Source organism: Perca flavescens, chromosome 2 (assembly GCF_004354835.1).
Source record: "Perca flavescens isolate YP-PL-M2 chromosome 2, PFLA_1.0, whole genome shotgun sequence".
NCBI classification, from domain to species: Eukaryota; Metazoa; Chordata; class Actinopteri; order Perciformes; family Percidae; genus Perca; species Perca flavescens.
Genome location: NC_041332.1, coordinates 24146852 through 24167733, shown reverse-complemented (window position 1 = coordinate 24167733; position 20882 = coordinate 24146852). Strand labels below are relative to the sequence as shown.

General features: G+C 39.6%; 1 protein-coding gene across 8 annotated transcripts in view; it reads right to left on the bottom strand.

Annotated features, from left to right (window-relative positions):
• Positions 1 to 20882, bottom strand: part of rbm47 (RNA binding motif protein 47) — a 32678-nt gene that overhangs the window by 9666 nt on the left and 2130 nt on the right. Inside the window, exon 1 of one of the 8 annotated variants that reach the window (XM_028597869.1) lies at positions 2837 to 2915. The exons of the other annotated variants lie outside the window; for them this stretch is intronic. The gene's annotated coding sequence lies outside the window, so the exon portion shown is untranslated. Of the gene's footprint in view, positions 1 to 2836; positions 2916 to 20882 lie in introns of those variants that run through there. 8 annotated transcript variants of the gene reach the window in all.

The window sequence follows — 20882 nt, the reverse complement described above, 5'->3', positions numbered from 1 at the left end:
TACAACACTGAGGCAGCCAATCACAGCAGACTACAAAACAAACTATATATTGTCAGACTGCATGACATGTAAGCAAACAGGCCAAAAAAACAAACGGGCAATGAGTGTGTACGCGCGTTTTTGCACATCACAAGATTGCCTGGACTTTGATGGAAATAGGTGAGGCAGTCAACAAAGGTAAAATGCTACTAAGCCCAGCAACCATGGTAACGCGCACACTTGGTAACGCACACTCATTTGACTTGACCCAATATCCCACTCTCCCACCCACACACACACACACACCTGTTCACTTGTTAGTTCACCCAAGGCTGAAGTATTGCAATGGTAAAAAAAATGTCATCTTGACACAATAAAATTCTTTAAATATCATGAAAAACTTTATTGCGGATGTACCATACTAATATATATTTTATGTTTCTGGTTGAAGCAAACTATTAATTCATTAATTTATCCATATATACACTTATAGACAATAAGGTCTAAACAGGGGCAAGGAGAGAAAAAAAGACGGCAAATAACAAGAGTGGGGAAGGACAGGATGGTATTTCTCTATCTTTAGCCAGTAGTTAGTTGCTGCATGGTGACCTAGGTCAAGATGACATTAGATTAATAAAAATATCAATTTTGAGTTATGCGGACATCTAGTCTGTATGCATTCTGATTCTGCTCAGCGAGGATAGAGTTCCCTTAATTGCACTCAAAAAGGGGAAAAAAACACTCAAGGTTTTTCCAACAGCCTACTGTATTAACAGATTTTTTATTTCTTATGTCTGTGTGGCTTTCCCTCTCCACATCTTGACGTGCCCTCCCTCTGTTTAGTTCTATCGTGTGAAGTGCTAACATGACTCTATCTCTTATCAGCCTTATCTTGCCAAACTGATGACAAAGGGAGGACAATATTCACTCTGGGAGTTCTGCTCTTGATAATAATAAAAAAAGAAGCTATGTGACACTGTGAGGTCGACACTTTGTATAACTCTTAAAAAACTCCTTTATGTAACTGGATAGTTTGTGAGTGTCAAAAATACAATAAATTCAGTGTTCAGTCTTAGCGTTGAGGTAACCTTCTTCCTGCTTTTGACCACTTGGAAATATTCCTAACTTCCTCAGTGTGGACCACTGTTGTGCTGAGTTTTTCCTTTTCTAGGAGAGACTCACAAAATCACAGCCCTCGATGTGTCAAAAGTGAAGCGAAACTCAGTCTATTAGAGCTGTTCTTTTCCTTTGAATAATATTAGTGTGGGGGGGTCTTTGGGCAAGTGTGTTACTGTAACAGAAAAATAAAGATAACAAAAGGGGACAAAATTGAACAAATGGAGTACAGAAGTAATGCAACATTAAAGAGGAAATCTAGAAAAGAATATAAAGTGACAAAAAACAATAATTTGTTTGAAAATCTCCACCTAGAAAGCTCTGACCTCATATGCAAGCATGTGTATACACAAAGGTGTGTGTGTGTGTGTGTGTGTGTGTGTGTGTGTGTGTGTGTGTGTGTGTGTAAGAGAGAGAGAGAGAGAGAGAGAGAGAGAGAGAGAGAGAGAGAGAGAGAGAGAGAGAGAGAGAAAAAACTGAGGCAGCGACAGGTAGATGATTAAACGTGACAAACTCAAATCACAACTTTTACTCCCAAGGAACGATTTACAATTGAAGTCTCAGTTATTACTCAGTTATTACGAAATTAGAATTTAAGAAAGTAATGACAATGTGGGATTTCTTTGTTGAAATACAACAGGAACAGCTAGCAGATATTATGTCAAACATCACCTACACAGCCATTCAGAGCTCGGACACAAAAGTTCACCTGGTCAAAGGTTATGAACTCACACACAGGAGGGAAGAGCTGGCTGGCCTGCACACTGCAAATTAAGTTAAAGAGCAAGGATTTGATGGGGTAACACTGTGCCAACCGGCCGGGTTAAAGTGTTCCAGTTATTGCTGTAGAGCTGTTGTACATTACATTGTGTTTATGATTGATAGAAGCACCTGATTCTCTACGTATTAACAGCATGTTATTGGTGACTGAATTGCTATATGAGCAGACAAAATGGCTTTTACTGGCTTCCTCCAGATTATACCATGAACACAAATTGACTCTTGCTGGCCATTCCATCTTTTTCCTCAAATAAGCATATGAGGCATGGGCTTATTAAAGTTCTTTACAGCTAGTAAGAGGAAGAACATTTCATTATTTATGTCACCGACCTGACATTAAAACAACACTGATGTCATGTGTTCTTATTTAGAAGTTTGTAAACCAACACAACTTTCTTTGGCTACCAATTTATTGCAGATTATGCAGCAAAGAAAAACCGGGTGTGTTCAGTACAGAGTAAGGAACAATGCATCTCTTAGTTTGCTGTTCTATCCTGAGTGACGCTGATCCAGTGTACTGGAGAAAATAGGCCTAAGGATGTCGCCATCTTAGCTGTATGCACACACATGGACACGACTTCCCAGCAGCCCCTAAAAACCGGGTCACAATGCAGCAGAAGAGGATCAATGAAACAGCAACGCTTTCAAACACTCTAATCCTGCTGTTTTAGCACATAACACACACCCGGTAGATAATAATATAACATCAGCTGAGTCATGCATGTACTTTTTAAGCCTTCCAATTTTAGACAACTTCATAGAATTAACTGTTAAATAATAATCTTTACACTCTACAGTCACATGAAACGTGTCATTCAAGGTTAAAGGATCAGAGAGAGAGAGGGAAGTGAGACTTAAACACTGCAGACATACTGAGGAGGATACCACAGCAGAAGGGTGTTGGTGGAAAATAGAAGAGGAAGGAGAAGCAGAGAGTGGTCAGATGGGAGGATATAGCTACCCCTGTTGCTTCACAGCGCTCCGCTGCTTGGCCGCCTGCTCTGGGAGTGTTAGTCCACCTCCATGAGAGACAGGTACAGCAGGGCACTGAGCACAGAGGCCAGCCTCCTCTACGCACAAACACGCACACACACACACTGATCCAAAGATGCAAGCATGAGACCGGGTGAGGGTGGAGCAAAATCAGTACTTTGGGTGAGTGTGTATGTGTCTGTGGGAGGATCCCAGCCCTACGTTTGATTTGTAGAAAGTTATTTACGTGTCAAAGTAGTGTAATTAAGTACAATTTTACTGTGATACTTTTGCTTTACTTTCCTTTTAATCTACTTCATACTTATAATATTGTAGACTTGTAGACTTTTTAGTCTACTATATTTGTCTGGCCGATGCAGTTACTAGTTTATTTTCATTAATTTTATATTTTAAAAATATAAGATTAATCATTAAGGCTTGAGACCCCATATTTAAATTGTTGAGGCACCTTCATCCCGTCCCAGATGTCTTTAAGTCATTAGCAGTTCCACCAAAGAGAGATTTCCCTGCACATATGGTTTCATTTCAGTATTTTTTTAGCCGCAACGAACATGATCCAATGTTTATTCTTTGCTAAAGAAAAGCAAAGATTACAGAAAAAAGTGAACTGAGAATGAATACAGATTTGTATTGCAGAATTTTGTTTTTTCTTCCAATAATCATCTCATGACCCCTCAGATTTATCCTGTGGACCATTGGAGGGGTCTGACCACCAGGTTGGAAACCACTGGACTAAAACACCTTACAGTATATAAAATAGTTGGCTCCACTTCTAACAGCTACAGCACTAAAATGTTACGTATGCAATGATGCATCAGTATTAACAATCTAATAATGTCATAAGTAACTATATATCAGTCAAAGGGGAAATGATGAATACTGTTTTAAGTATATTATGATGATAATACTTTTGCATTAATGTATCAATACTTAAATTATCTGAATATGTCTTCCACAACTGATAAATAGACACCAAACCTGCAAATGTCCACTCTGTAACTAATGATGACACAGTGCGTGATGTTCATGGGAGGAGAGGGGGCTGATGGGAAAAGTAGTTTTCATGGGTTTTAAGGGTTTTCTGCTTAGAGTTGCAGAAATTGAAAAAACGGCAGGAAACGTTCAAACTTCCTCATGTTGTTGTCTTCCTCTGAGTGGACATTTAGAACTTCTGACTAGGAGTTACCACGAAAGTGATTTATGTCATGTCAGCACAAGACTACTACTGTGTGTCTGTATGTGTCACGTGTGGTTTTTTTGTACATAACAACGGGGAACATGTTCCTAGCACAGCTTAACTTAAGCAAACAACACACACCTTCCTGAGCAGTCAAGAGAGCAGATAGAGGGACGGCAGAGCAAAAAACAGCCAGATGAGAGAATGTCACTCGCTCTGAGAGTTTCTGTCTAAAATCTTCCCTCAGGGCTCTGAAAAGAGCAAGAAAAGAGGCAGTGAGGGACTGAGAGAGCAGAATGGTTGATAGGGAGAGAGAGATGAAAGTCATAGTGTGTGGTCAACAGAGCGCTGAGTTTCAGCTGCTATTGAAACCAGCCCCACTCCTTAACGACTGAGTAAACAGGCAAGAAGGAAGTCTATTTAGCATAAAGACCAGAGAATGATGGCTAGACAAAAAAGAAGAGATTAAAGCACTAATGATAGAGAGCTATATATGGACTGTAGCACCTTTAATCACCTACCAATTATAAAACTGTCAAATCCATTACCATGACTTGCAAGTAGTGAACTGAAAATGAATTACAGCAAAAAGGTGTTCCGTAAAGGTGTGTGTGTGTGTGTGTGTGTGTGTGTGTGTGTGTGTGTGTGTGTGTGTGTGTGTGTGTGTGTGTGTGTGTGTGTGTGTGTGTGTGTGTGCGCAAGGGGGTCAATCTAAATCAAAGATTAACTGTCAGCCATTAGTGAGAGCCAATCAGGACTCAGACACGCCTCAAAGGCCTCAGGTGTTCTGGTGACCGACCGCACAGTCCATCAGGTCAACAATTAACCTTTGAACCCCACTAGTAAACCCCGGGAAATGGAGGAAAAACCTTTACTGTCTCTTGCCCCTTAATCATTGTACATGTTCACTAAATCATTTGTCGACACACAAACTCACCATTAAACCTCACACCACATACACCTACTGCTTCAGGTTTGATCAGGTCTTGATTTGTCTGTGTTTTAAAATTAAATATAAAAAAATAAATAAAATGAGCTAATACTGAAGGATAAGACTGACATTATTCTATATTTTTCTTAATGTCAACAAATTCCCTACCCTGTCTGTGGCTCTCAGACCGAAGCCAATTTGGAGACACACACTTTGAGTCACAAATACATTATTTCGTTTTTAAAACAGGCTCAGTAAATTCCTAAAGTAGCCGAGCGATGTAGTTTCTAGCAAACGCTACTCAAACAGGTGTAATATGTGCATTTGTTAGGGACAATTATCAGCCATGGATTAAAATACACTTTCTGTAAGAATTTTGATCTGTTGACAATAAGAAAATATATAATATTGCCAACTTTGTGCTTTAAATTAATGTCAAGTTTACAGAGATAGTGTGTATTATGGATAAAAACACATTATGGCTCATGATTGATTTTTGTTCATGATGGCAGACTAGAAATCAAACTTTAATGACTTATATTTGTTAATGAATTTTATATTTTTTCTTTTATAACTTTGCAACTGACTCTGGGTTCAAGCTGAAATACACACACACACACACACACACACACACACACACACACACACACACACACACACACACACACACACACACACACACACACACACACACACACACACACATAAATGTGAAAAAGCAGGAAAGTCAGCAATAAAGCAGTGCTGGTAATCAGTATCTTGGCTGGAGAGCCCGTATGACTGCCCTCTTTTATCACAAGTCATCCAAGTAAATGAGTAGCGTGTCACAAGACCAGAGGTCCTGCTGTTTATTTCTGTTGAGCGATACGACCTGGAGGAGTACACCACAGTGTTTAGTCCCATGCTGTGTTTTCCTGGAAGCAGTTCCTCTCAGACAAGTGCAGAAACTGACAAAATGCTTAAGGAACAAAACAAAAGCTTCCTGCTGGGATTTTTGGTATCTCCAACTTCTTTATTGTTTCAGGTAGTTTACACAACTTTACTGTGTCCAAAAAATACTTACATGATTCTTATCCTTGAAATGTGAAGCAGGAAAATATTAAAAAGAGTTGTTTGCAACACAAAGGAAATGTAGTCCCAGTGTCTCCTGCACGCGTGCATTATCAATGTCGGCTGCAGTAAATGACAACAATCGAGTGAAACAATGAATTCGGCAGAAGAGAAGAGAGAACTGTGGCTGACCCTTCAGGACACATGATGTCCTCACACTGTGGTTCACCAAGTTCAACTGTCAGCATGCTGACTAAGACAGGATGAAGCAGGATGGAGCATTAAGTCACACTGAGGAAAGCTTAAGATATCTGTTTTCTGTCCCTTGATGATGTGTCACTGTAAACGGAATTCAATATATCACCAAGACACAGTCCTGTACAGTAGTTTAGCAAGTAACATTAGAGCTGCAACTAACAACTACTTTTGTTATTGTTTAATCTTCTTTAATCACTGGTCTGTAAAATGTTATAAAATTGTGAAAAACATCCATCACAATGTCCCAGACCCCAAAGTGACATCTTAATCTTTTCATCTACTTTCAGTGATACACTCCCAGCTCAATTGATCAAACTTTTATGATTTCAATTTCTTTTAGGACTTTCACTTCAAAGTCACTTAACACTGGCTAGAATCAATATTTTTATAATGACAATGTATCAAATGATAATGTGAAAACAATGTGACAAAAAAGGGGGTCGCTTGTAGTGATGAACCTACAGAGAATTATCACCTGAATCTGCAGCTCTCTTCGGCTTTATGGAGCTTAGCGAGTTTTAGCTCATCGTTTAGCCTGCAACTTTACTGTTTTGGTCAACTCTCACTGCTCTTATAGCAGCAGGCAGCTGTTTTCTGAGACAAAGCTCTTAAAGCCAATCATGCTATACTACCTGCTCTGTACCAAACCAGATATTTTTTTCAGGAGTTGGCAGAGACCAAAAACGCATTTTTTGCTCTATCTGAAAAGCTTGACCCAGAAAGCCTCATTTGGGAGATTTAGGGGGAGCTCTAGAGCGTAGCAACTGTGTGGTTGAGCGACAGAGAGAGTGATGGTGGATACGCTCAGAGCAGACAGGTGTTGGCAATCTAACCAGAACTAACCAAGAAATAAGCAATAAAGTTGTCAGGTGGTAGTGAATTTGTCCATTTATAAATGCTGCAGCCCCTGAAGACCAACATTTGAGGCTGTGGGCATGTTCATAATTGTCAGCTAGGTCTGGTCAAATTGAACACATTTTTGAAAATAGCTTGATTATATTGTTGAATTTATTAAATTATTTTATTATTTGACTCAAACGTAGCTCAATCATGTTGTGCTACTTCTGTAAATAACAAAGGGGTATTACATTTAATGTCCAGGAATTCACATTATAGACACCGCTGACTATCCCGGTAACAATTTGACAACAATTTAGCACATTGACCATACATAGTCCAGCCATGGTACCTATTAAACCTTTATTCAGTCTTCACCATAGAGTACCTGGTGCTCCTTTTAATGAAGCTTCTATTATGTTTTTATGTAAATGTGTCCTGTCTGGATGTGATGTGTTTAAATGTATCCTTTTTAATAGCAGATCTTGCACATGCTAACCAATGAGAAATTTCTTCGTTTTGCACGCAAAAAAACATAACCAACAACCTAGTCTTGTTTCTCTTCTTCCATCCCTGTACCTGTCACCCTCATTCCTATGGTTCACTCAAGCTCAAAGAAGAGCAGCAGGGAGGGGGAAACAGGGTGAGGAGGACAAGACCAGATGGAAAGCAGCCAGAGAGGCTAAGGAACACAGAGGAGGGGACCAAATGTCCGGGCCTCCCTCAGAGCTAAAAAGCCCTTTAAAGAGAAACTGGCCTGAAGAATTTCAGGTCAGACGGAGTGCGTAAGTGACCGCCTTCAGCCCACCCCAACATCATCTTGCAGGGATGATTCCAGTTCATTTACTCTGAGAGCCCCCTTGCCTTTAGGACTTCCACATTTTTACTGAAACACTATGATTTTAACTGATTTAACAAAGTGCCTGCGTCTTCACGTTTTCAACTTAAATAACAGCATCAGCGTTGATAATGACTGATTCAACTTTTTACTAATGCACTTATTATCAACAGAAGGGTTCGGTTTGGATTCAGTCTTAATTTAAAAGCATGACAGAAGAGTAAGATCAACTACAACCGATTATGCCACATATGGCCCTTCACACAGCTTCATAGTCCTAATCATAAGAGCTGCTTTAGCTTTAGCGCTAGCTGAAAGGGGCTTTGCTTCCTTAGGCAAACACATTCCTCAGGCTAATCAGCTAGCGTGTTCAAGGCCATATCAGACATTGTTTCAGACAATTACTACTGACGTTGACAGTGTCACACACTCGTGATAAAGGCTTTAGTGGCCCCCTGTGTGTGTGTGTGGGCAAGATATAAGGCAAGTGGAGAGTTGGTGATATTGGGGACTGTGCTCCCCTGAAAAACATCATTTGTTCAAGCAGCAATTAAGACACATATTTAAAGTGGTCATAGTAATTATGACATGAGCAAAGCAGGAAGTAAGGCGACAAAGTATAAGAGTGCCAAATTTAATGTAAGGAGGTACGGGTGGTGGTGGATGGGCCAAACTAACACAGGGCTTTCACCCACGAGACCGAGGTTCGAATGAAACAAACAAACTATGTCACGGTCTGCTCCACGTGCATAACCGGATGTGAAGACACATAACAAATGTACTGTTTTCAACTCAAACCATGATCTTTTTCTAAACTTAACCAAGTAGTTTTTGTGCTTAAATGTAACCAAACAGCAACCATCTCACAACATTAACGCCACGACCGTTACGCTCTCTGGTTTAGATATGAGGATGGAAAATGTTACTTTGTGTCGTATTTCCTGCCACTGCTAGCAGCGCTACTTATGAAACGCTACTGTGGGTCGTATTAGAGGGAAGGAATAAACAACCTATATTGTCATATGGTTTGAAGGACTTGTTCGATATTTGACACATTTAATAATAAAAGACCCATATATTTGCTTATAACTTCATTTAGTTTTTTTTACCATCCTTCACTCTTTCACTTACTACACAGGCTTACTAAAGAGCTAATCTCTTCATGCACACTTTTATAATCAAACAACAACCAACCCTGTCGACAAACACAGTTAAGAGAGCGTGTGTCAGACTCCCACAGTGGCAGAATTGCATAAACATGCAACTGAAATAACATTTAAGTCAATATAATCATTTTGTTTTAATTGTAACTAAGAAAGTCTCTTAAAAAATCTTAACTGAATCATTAAAAATGAATGTTGTCATTTTTCTCTGCATGTTTGGCCTTGAATGCAACTTAATGAGCAGCAGATCGCTGGATTTTCGGTCTCTTTCTGTCTCTTTCTGTCACACACGTACACAAACACACACAAAACAAACAGCTCACCTCACTAGGGTAAAAGTCCACATATTATATGATGGAGAACCCGGAAGTCTATGGTCTATAATAATACCAGCCTCTCCATACAGTCACTGAAACATTTTTAACCCCCACCCTAAACACACACACACATATACACACATACAGTGTCATGCTGGTTCCACTGGTTTCATTGTAAGGACATCTTGATCTCCATTTCAGTCACTGATTGGTTTAAGTGCCTTTGTTGTCTGTTTCCAATCATTTGACTCTGATAAAGCAACGAAACTGGAAAGTCTTATAACTCTGTCCAGAGGAAGCAGAATGCCAGATTTCATTTTGCCAGATGAGAAGTGAGAAAATAGGCAACAAGACAAACTCCATCAGAAGACTGTAAGGTCTTGTCATAGAGAGGGTCATGATATGAAACAAAAGTACTTCCCAACATTTTTACTATCATATAATCTCTCATAAAGATACCCAACAGTTTCAGAATTGCAAAATGTTGCTCCCAAGCTTGGTAATCAGATTTTTCGAGACTACACGATCAAGATTTTTGAGGGTCAAAATGACAAAGTGACGCAACAATGAAAAGTGATGATACGTTTTAAAGTGACTTAAACAAGAGATGTTTTCAGTAAAGAGACCTACAAAAAGACAGAAATACACTTGCGGGTCAACATTAACACAGTACCTGTATCCCAAACTGAGGAGCGTAGATATCGACGAGCAGGCCGAGAAGATGTAGATGAAGGTGTGTTTTGTCACTTTGCACAATCACACTTACGTCTAACTATACTCTCTCCGTCCACTCACTCTTCTTTGATATTGACAGGCTGCAGCAGTAAGAAAGTCTCCTTGCCTGCCTGCGTCTGGGTGTTTGAGTGTGGAGGTAAGCAAAGGTGGTTTAGTGTTTACTCAATGACTAGAAGAGAGAGAGAGGTGGGGCCACTCAGCACAGGTAACCCCCCACGTTTTTTTCTCCCTCCTTCAATCTCTCTCTCTCTCTCTCAGCTGATAAGGAATAAGACAAAGGGGGAAGGTAAGGGATAAAAGGGCAGAGGGTGTGACAAAAGCTGATGATTGACAACAATCACGGAAAAGTCATGAGCTCATGTTTAAGTTGGCAGACGTATTTACAGAAATAGAACAGACCAGTCCAGAAAATAATAATAATAATTATCTGAGTCAGAATTCAAACACTAAAGAATAATGCTGAAGAAATTATTTCTGAAAGACTTTGAATCTACATGTGAGCGGCTCATTTTCTGTCATCACTCTAATAAAGGCATTAAAAAACAGTACTTTGAGCTAAATGTTAACGTCAGTATGCTAACACGCGCTAACACTGGCCCAATATGGCGTGGCTGGTGTGATCCCATTGCAAGATGTTCTCTTGTTACTTTTTTGTATATCTTCAGGCATATTAGAAAAAAAAGAACTTGTAGGTCAATATAGACTTAAAATCTTGAATCATAGTTGTTTATCAGCAGTAGCCAAATGTTTTACGTGGCTAAATGGATCATGGTGTTAGCAGGACCAGACAGATTTAGTTTCAGCTGACAAGTGCTAATAAGCTTTCATTTTTGTGTAGGCTACATAACCTTAAACAACCCTAAAGGGGAGAAAAAGGCCTACACTCATCAGACGGGGTGTCGTTCTACTCCAGCACAAGTGTGTGTGTGTGCGCATGTGTGTGTGTTGCCAAAAAGGCGAGAATCAGTGATTGCATGTCCTTCATTAACAGAGTCATTGGTTAATGTGTCACTTGTACAATGGCAAGAGCACAATCACACACATATACACACACTACACACACGCGCACCCACACACACACTCACACACACACACACACACACACACACACAAACACACACACACACACACACACACACACACACACACACACACACACACACACAATATATGTAGAAAGCCAGTTCAAAGTTTACAGATGGAGAAATGTATTCTCTCCCCCAACAGGGTGTAATAAGCTTGAAGTGAAGGCCGTATGCAGCCATAAACCTACTTTAAAGGTGGAGGAGTGCATGATTCAAAGACCAAGATGACTTTATTACCAGCACACTATATCACACAAACTCACTCTCTCATGCACACACATATCTAGTAAAGTGAAGACAAGTTTATTTGTACAGCACAATAGTTCCCAAGACAAGGAAAAAGCTTTTTATTTTGTATTGCCTCTTATGTTTATTGTATGCACCAAACATAAATTTGTGATATGAAAATCTACTTTGTAATAAATCTGATTCTGATTTGTGAAAATGTTTATATACTGCTTAGAGGAAGATGCCCCTCCTCAGACAGCTGAATGTATTTAAGTGGGAAGACACCAAATAAAGAGAAAGTATGAACAGTAGTTAGTAGTTAAAAACACAATGGGATTATGATGAAGTCACGAGTCATGCACTGAAGATAGCGGTTTAAGATAGCCATGGAGACAGACAGAGAGACATTCAGGAAACTGGCCTGACTGGTCTGAAATAAACCCAACTGTAAGAAGCTGCATAGATTTAGCTTTACAATGGTCACTGAAAGAGATGGTTGGTGTTAAAGTCTGAAGAAGAGTCTGCTGTGTTTGTGTCTGCCATCTTGTTGACAACTTAAGTGAGAGTAATGGATACACAGATACACACGTTCATGGATATCAGCATCAAATAGTATAGCTGTGCAGTAAATTGCAGCATGTTTTATTGACAGAATTTTATGTGTATATATATATATATATATATATATATATATATATATATATATATATATATATTTATTGTTTTACTTTTCTCAATCAAACTGCCAGAAGAGCAGATTTGCACCAACTGTAATATATTTTTTAAACAGGCTAAAGACTTTTATGTTCATGAATACATTTTAACTGAAATTGCACTTTGTTTTTTTTATTATTTTTATTTTATTTTAAACTTTATTCTTCCTACATGTGTCCTTAAACTTCTTTGATGTTACTGTCATCTTTAAAATGAACATTTATTGTCCTACAGACCAGATCTTAATCACACAATATTTGTGATATATCGCTATAAAATGTTTATTTTCCGAAGGTTTCCATATACTGTAGATATGGGTGTCAGTCACTCTCACACAAGCCTGTTAACACACACATTCACATGCTATATTGTGTGTCAGTTTCCATTTCGTATCAGTTGCCCTTTAAACTGATAATTCTGTTTATAAAATGATTAAGATCAATCATTGCAACTTACTGACTTAACATCAACACACTGTGTTAATGAAATGTGTCCCGTTTGACCAAAAACCTTATTATGTTCTACAAGGCATCAGCATTACATTTTTAGAACATGTGCGATTTCAGCATTAGGTCAGACATTATCGCTGGGCAGAGTCAGAAACACTTCAAATATGTGGTGACTTCTAGCTCTCCCAGTAGAGTGTGCGCCCCATGTAGGCTGAGTTCTTTACAGAGGCCGGGGTTCAAATCTGACCTGCCACCCTTTGCTGTGTGTCATCCCCTCACTCTCTCCCCCCTTTCCTGTCTATCCACTGTCATATCTAATAAAGGGAAAAGCCCCAAAAATAATCTTTAAAAACAGAAACACTTCAAATATGAATGTCTGTGTGTGTTTTGCTGTGGTTTTGACCATTAACTTTCTCTGTCTGTCTGTCTGTCTGTCTGTCTGTCTGTACCAACCTTTTAACATCTCCATTTACTTCTGTATCTTTTTCTCCTTATACTCCACTTTAATTGTCATAAATGAAAAATTACATAACTACTTTTGTGAAATGAAACATAATTCAGAGTTAGTAGCGAGACTAAAAGACTACAACTAATACAACATAAAAAAACAATATCAAAGTTTTTCTCTTTTAATGCAAATTACAGGGTCCTCGTGCAGGTCAACAACAATTTAACTATAACTAAAACTGAAACAAGCCTAGCTGAGACGAGCTATTTCATTTCCACAAAATAGAAATTGAAAGTAAACCAGCTCACACAACTTGAAAACTATGGAACTTTCAAAACTAAATAAAAAATGTATTAAGAAATACAATTAATTACTGTAATGTCCTGCTCCACTATGACATTTTTTGTAGCAGCTTTTTTCTTTTACAGCAAATAACACAAAATACTTCAGGGTCAGTATCACATAAAAGTAAAAGTAGGCCTATTATTTGTTCAAGTCAAGTGTTGAAAGTAAAATGAAAATGTAAAGACTCAAATATCTGCTCTAACAGTTTCTTCTGGCTGCTCAACTTTAGCTGACCTTACTCTAAGCCGTTCTATGTTGAATGTGAAATTGCTGTTCTGCCTAAAAATCTTCAGACAGTACGACTGCACTTGTGCCTGGCTCTGTTCTATTGTAGCACTTCCTCATTCAAAGGATAACCTCACATCCTGTCACTACCGTCAACCAATCCCAGTGTCCCACTTATGATTAACAAAAATGACTCAGCACAAAACGAGAGCCTTGCCCTCCCACCTACACACACACACACACACGCACACACACACGCACACACACGCACACACGCACGCACGCACGCACGCACGCACACACACACACACACACACACACACACACACACACACACACACACACACACACAAGATCTGACATTAAAGTTCTAAATTTTTTTTCCTTCCATCCTGATGAAAGAAGTTTCCCCTTTTGCCTAGAATTTTGTCAGCTGACACTCCAGTCATGTGGCTTGTCACTAACCAATGGCAACGCAGGGTCATTGTGTGTTTAGGTGCTACAATCACTGCCAAGGTCAAGGAGACAAGGAAGGAAGGAGAGAGAGAGAGAGAGAGAGAGAGAGAGAGAGAAAAGAAAGAGAGAGAGAGAGAGAGAAAGAAAGAGAGAGATAAAGAGAAGATTTGAAAGGGTAAAAAAGAAAAACAGAGTCATCCTCATGACTTCTAACTACACTGAAGCCACCCATTATATGGTCAGTAACCACAGTAACCACTGTAACGTCAACATGTGTGACTGTTCACTCTCCCAACAACACTGACAATCATGTGATAACCAGCATGTAGTTGAAACAATAGAATAGAATAGAACAGAATGGGCTCAAATTTGAACAGATGACAAGTGTAAAGGAACATTTCAAGATTTTGACAATTTGGGTTTTGTTTTGGTGACAGTTGGTCATGGAGTCTATTACATTAAGACAAACTTAGGTTGTGACAGGTTGTAAACAAATCCACTGTTAAATTCACACTTCAGCCACAGCATGTCCATCACTTATTCGGAAAAGACAGGTGAACATTGGAGTTATTACCCATGCTGTCCGTGGCAGCAGTAGCTCAGTCCATGGGGACTTGGCTTGGGAACCGGAGGGTCACCGCTTAAAGTCCAAGTATGAAGTGTGGACTGGTAGCTGGACAGGTGCCAGTTTGTCTCCTGGGCACTGCCAAGGTGCCCTCGAGCAAGGCACCAAATCCCAAACTACTTGGGGTGCAATCCTGTGAGGCAGCCACCTCGCTCTGACATTTTTCATACATATTGCATCTGTATTTAGGCCTGTGTGTGTGTGTGTGTGTGTGTGTGTGTGTGTGTGTGTGTGTGTGTGTGTGTGTGTGTGTGTGTGTGTGTGTGTGTGTGTGTGTGTGTGTGTGTGTGTGTGTGTGTGTGGGAATAACAACAGAATAAAAAAATGTCCCCTTGTGGCAATTAATAAATTATTAAAAAATTATACCTTCTATTGTAAGTGTCAATTCAACAAATATATATAAATGTATATACAGTATATATATATATATATATATATATACATATGCATGCAGTTTTACAAAGCAATGGACAATTCAGGTGTGTTCAACTTTGTTTTGCTTCTAGTTCTCCTCTCTGATCATGTCATGGGTCCTGCTTGTCCTAAGCACTTCCTTTTTTCGTCACGTGTAGGTGCTATGTGTATAGGCATGAATGTAAAAATGTGGATATATCAGATGTCTTCATTGTAGTCATGTTGTGGTGTATAATGTATTTATGCCAGGCTTTGTACAGACTGTGGCAACAGATTTCCTCGGAAAAGGACAATAAAGAATATATCCATCTATGTTTTGAAGCTCTGTCAAGTGCATTGTCATATTTCACCAGCTGCTGAGTGAAAAGTTAACATATTTTACGGCCACAACTACATTAATAAGACCCTGGTCGTAACGCTAAGTCTGCTTAATATATATATTTTTTAAAGGAAACATTTACAGATAATTGGTCCTCTAAATACTCATCCGAAGTATTCCAAAACTAAATATAATAAATTAAATAAATGATAAAAACCAAATCCCTAATTTTCACTGGTCTAAAAGTGTCTGTGTTATACAGTGTGTCCGCGTCGGATTGTCTAACAGCATCACCTCAATTATATCCTTTAAAGGTGCTTCCATGCCAAATCTTGCATCCAGTCTTTCCATGTTATGACTACTGTAAATCAAAGCTTCTGACAAACCCTGTTTCTTTTGCATGAAGTATGTCATTATTAAATGGCAGGGTAATCTGTTATTACAAGTGACAACTGTATTGTAATTGCAATGTCTCCTTAATCAACACCCATGTACGTATGTTCTAAATGTACAGACATTTTATCTTCTGGCGAACTTAAACCAGCAATTTTCACCATCACTTGTTTCCTTGAAAGGCGAATTGTTCTCTAGCACACACACACACACACACACACACACACACACACACACACAAACACACACACAGACAGACCAGGAAAGTGAGAAGGGAAAGTAAAACAGGCAGATAAGAGCTTACAGTAATGAAAAGCTGGTGGAATTCGGCATCGGCCAACTCCAGCTAACGCCCCACTAAATACAGATCCCTAATCACACAATAGCTAAGCTGCTAAACAGTGTCACTCGAAACAGGTGTTTTATGACGAGACAAAATAAAATCATCCTGAGAAGCAAAAATGCTGTGAAATCCACCTGTTCTTCTGAAACCACTCAAGAAACAAAAAGATGGGAGGTGTGTGTGTGTGTGTGTGTGCGTGTGTGGCCTCAGTATGGCTACTTTAGTGTCAGTTTTGTGAATGGGTTCACAGAGTCAGTCGGCCCATGGAACATTCCATTCTGCGGGGGGTGGGGGGGGGCAGAGTAGGTGCGTGTTTGTGTGTGTGTGTGTGTGTGTGTGTCTGTGTGTCTGTGTGTTTGTGTTTGTGTTTGGGGTTGAATCTTATCACGAGATGCAGTTTGGTACCGGTAGTTTCTTGTCCTCCAAACCTACTCACTTACACACACACACACACACCCCTCAACACCACTCGCATTTGCTAGCCTTCCTTGCCAGAATCAAATCACACACACACACACACACACACACACACACACACACACACACATACACCTTGCCTCTTGGCCTGCTTTTGAGACAACTAGCCCATTGTGTGTAGCAACAGGTATGCAGAGTTGAGAACAGGCAATTGGATGCTCTGTGCATGTTTGTGTGTGTGAGCCAAAAAAAGGATAGTTTAAAAAACAAATACTACTAATAAACTATACCAGCATGTCCACATTAACACAGTTATTAGCTGCTGTAATTGTTCCGAGTGTCCATTAGGAAGGGATCTCTTCACAGCCAGTATGGGCAAGAGGAACAATCACAGCAATCAATAATGCTTTTAATGTGCATTTTTTCATGTAAGTATTGTTGTATTGAAGGCTTCAATATGTCCTCACTCAATGTAACCCTAAAAAGAAAAATTCCCTTTAGCTGAAGAAGGCAAGAGGAGGAGGAGGAAGAAACTAGCAGTGAAATGAAGCATAATAACAGCATTAGCGTACAAGCAGGTTGAAGGAGAGAGGAGGGAAGGAGGGAGGAGAGGATGGAGGGTTCAGCAGTGTCACCACACAGGAGGGGGGTGGAGAGGTTACGCAGGGGTCAAAGGTTGACCGGCAGAAGGCGGGGGTGTAGGAAGAAAGGAGGGAGAAGGAGGAGGAGTGTTGATCCAGCCTTCACAGTGAGTGGATGTCACCTGTTTACACACTCAACAGTCTGCATCGGCCCTGCCACAACGAGTGAGGTCTGTCCAAACCTGTCTCCAAGAAATGACATCAAAATAGTAATATATAGTATGTAGTCATCTTTTTAAAACAACCTATGCTTGCAGTTACCAAATAAGGACCTCTTGTGGTCTTGTGGTGTGTTAATAATGACTAAAAGGAGCATAGGTAGCAGTATCGTGACGTCACACCGACGCAAAACCTTTAAGACAGGAGGGGTGGGTGGTTTGGTTAACAAAATGTATGACTTTGACACAGGATCCTGTTTCCTACCAATAGTCAATGCTTTTTTGCCAAATTTTAGCCAAACCAAGCCTTCAACATAAAGGTGGCAGACCAGACAACAACAATATGAATCATGAGTCATTTTTGTTAGGGTAATTTTTAGCAGTTATGGAGGACTTCCAAATGAAACCAAAAAAGGCATCGATTTATATCCAAAGAGATGAGACTGTCCTCCAACAAAAACGGTAACCAAACCAAACCTTTACCATACCTTTTTTAGATAATAAAATGGATTAGTTTTTCCTAAAGTAAATGGGAAAAACAAATGATGTCGTCCTTTAGATGGAGTCATCAGATCAGATCAGATCAGAACATCAGATCTGTTTTTCTGGACCACATGGACAAACAAACTTTTGACGTTTAATTTGAAGGATAAAGATGGAGTTTTTGCATTAGTGGAATCAACCCAACACCCCAATCCTGGTTTGTTTTTTCAATATCCTTTCTTCTACACTACATTGTTACAACGTTCTTCCATCTTGCTTGCTGCTCCTTTACAAGACTTATTTTTTGCCTCCTGAGAAAGAACACATAGCATGTTAAAAAATATCTTTCACGTCTCTGCATTGAACGGCTACCCTCTTTTTTTCTACCTGTACGTGACACCCTAATTTTCGCCTGTTTCGACTTCCCCATCGTCTCGTTGCCCTTCAGCGATTGGCCCGATCAGAGGGGAGCTGAAGAGGAAGGTGGAGGGAGCGATAGAGGGGAAGAATGTGGCCATTGTGCTGTCCAGGTATGTGTGTTTGTGACAAACATAAAGAGAGAGAGAGAGGAGAGTGAGTAGAGAGAGAGGGTGATCAGATCTTGTTACAGGTGTTTCATAAACAACACAATAGTGCTAACAGGTTCTCCTCTCTCTCTTTCTCTCTCTCTTTACTCTGTAGCTTTAGATTTCTGCTTCAGTTTTGGTGCATTAGGCTTATGGCTTTGTCTCACACACTCACACACACACACACACACACACACACACACACACACACACACACACACACACACACACACACACACACACACACACACACACACACACACACACACACACACACACACACACACACACACACACACCGAACTGAATCAATGCTTCCCCCATGAGCATGAGATGATCATGTGATAATCACGTGACGTGACTATATACCATATACATGTTTGTGTGCCTATAATTCAAGCTGTTTAGGCTGTTTCTCTTCCTTATACTTGAGGTTTGCTGAATAAAAATCAGCTGCCTGCTTTTTAAAAAAATCACATAAACCTTCATGAGGTTTTAAAATAAAACAAAAGCGATCTTTTATTTTTCTTTCCGTTGCCCATCGTTTGTCTGTCTTCCTGAAACTAGAGCGTGCCCAAACACGATACCACTAAGGTCACTCTGAGAAGCAGAAAAAAAAAAGTGTAGATATAAATTCCTGTCTTGGGTGACTGTTTGTCCCTTTTTGCAATTCTGGAATGTGATACAGTGGGTTGAGAGATTAGCATCATTCTGAAAAATGGTTCACCTCTTGAACCCTCTCGCACAATCAGTAATGAAGCCACAGTCTGAGTGACAGACAGACCCATTTAAATAACTATCTTAAACTAAGCATTTAACTGGTATCTATTTTTGGTTTTGGTTTTGCATGAGGCAGTTGGAAAGAAACGTGTGTCATAACTTCATCAGGTCTGCCAGCACTTCAAAACACACACACACACACACACACACACACACACACACACACACCTTGCACACACCTTAAACATGTAGACGTATTTACAGTATTCACAACAAAGCAGGTTGATTGTTGAAATAAAGGACACACACACACACACTCACAAAGGAAAGTGTTACAGTGGGCCGGAACGTTCCGGAACAGTGTTCCTGTACCTTGAAATACTAAGTAGTCCGAACAAATCTAATTGGAAGTTTCCTACATCAGTGTTTCTTGTTCATTTAAAATAACGCCAAATATCCATTCCAGTGTTTCCCGTATTCATTCTCACCAGCGCACCGCCGTGAGTCCATGAACAAGGAGAGTGTCTGTGGTAAGTTCAATTGTCTGCAATAATAGCAGGCAGTTGAACAGGTGAAGATCACGTTGTCGGTAGCGTACCGGTTTGCAAACAGGCTCGGTAGTGAACGGCACGGTGACATGCTGCAGATTTGGTGTTTTTAGCCGAGCCCATGGTTCATGTGGATTTCCAAAAGTAACTGATAAATATTCAAATAAACTTTAAAGCGTTAAATTTGATAATGCAATTTGGTATGGTGGTACAATGAGTGTTTAATTGTCATAGAGCCCCAGTGCCAGATCCCACTTTAAACTGTCACTCTGCACCTTCCTGTCCTTCATCTCCACAGGTGATGTTCAGGACACAGTAAGTTAGTAAGTGAAACTCCAAGCTATAAGCATAATTTTATCATCTACTAAAATTAGAACCTCAGTAAATTATATACTAGTTGACATTGCTTCATTTTTGTATGATCATATTCTGTTTCTTTTCAGTTCTCATATCAGCTTCTCACTTAATTTTGTATTATACAAGTTTTGCAAATATGTTAGGTTTGAAAAAAAGGGCTCCTTTAATTTTTTTATTTTTTTTTTTAGGGGGAAATCATTAATTTATTTTGACCATAAATCACATACTTGCAATTTAAGATCTTGTCAAAAGTGAACACGTTATCACAATATAATGCTTCTGGATTTGTTTCATGTATTGTAGACACATGGACATCTTTAAATCATCAAAGGTCCCCAGACTCCAGTTGAAGAAATTTGTAAATTTGACCTAATAATCTTGAAGATTTTGGAAACTAGTCTGGGCCATGTGCCAGAGATATGGCTGCTCTTTTACACACACACACACACACACACACACACACAAATGTTGTAACTGCACACAAATGTACACTATATGTAAAGACACACTTACACGTACACACTTACACAACTAAATCTCGTTTGTCCAACAACACCCAAGGCTAACTGGCGCCCTGCTCAACCAGTTTCTGAAAAAAACACACAGGACGACTCGACAAGACAGCAACTGATCACACACACACACACACACACACACACACAAATAAACATTGAGTCCCTGTCCCATAACCTTGTAGTGAAGGTTATAGCAGTCAGCTGGGTCAGTGTGAACACCGGACCAGCTGAAGAAATGTCCTTCCAGATACCCACTGTT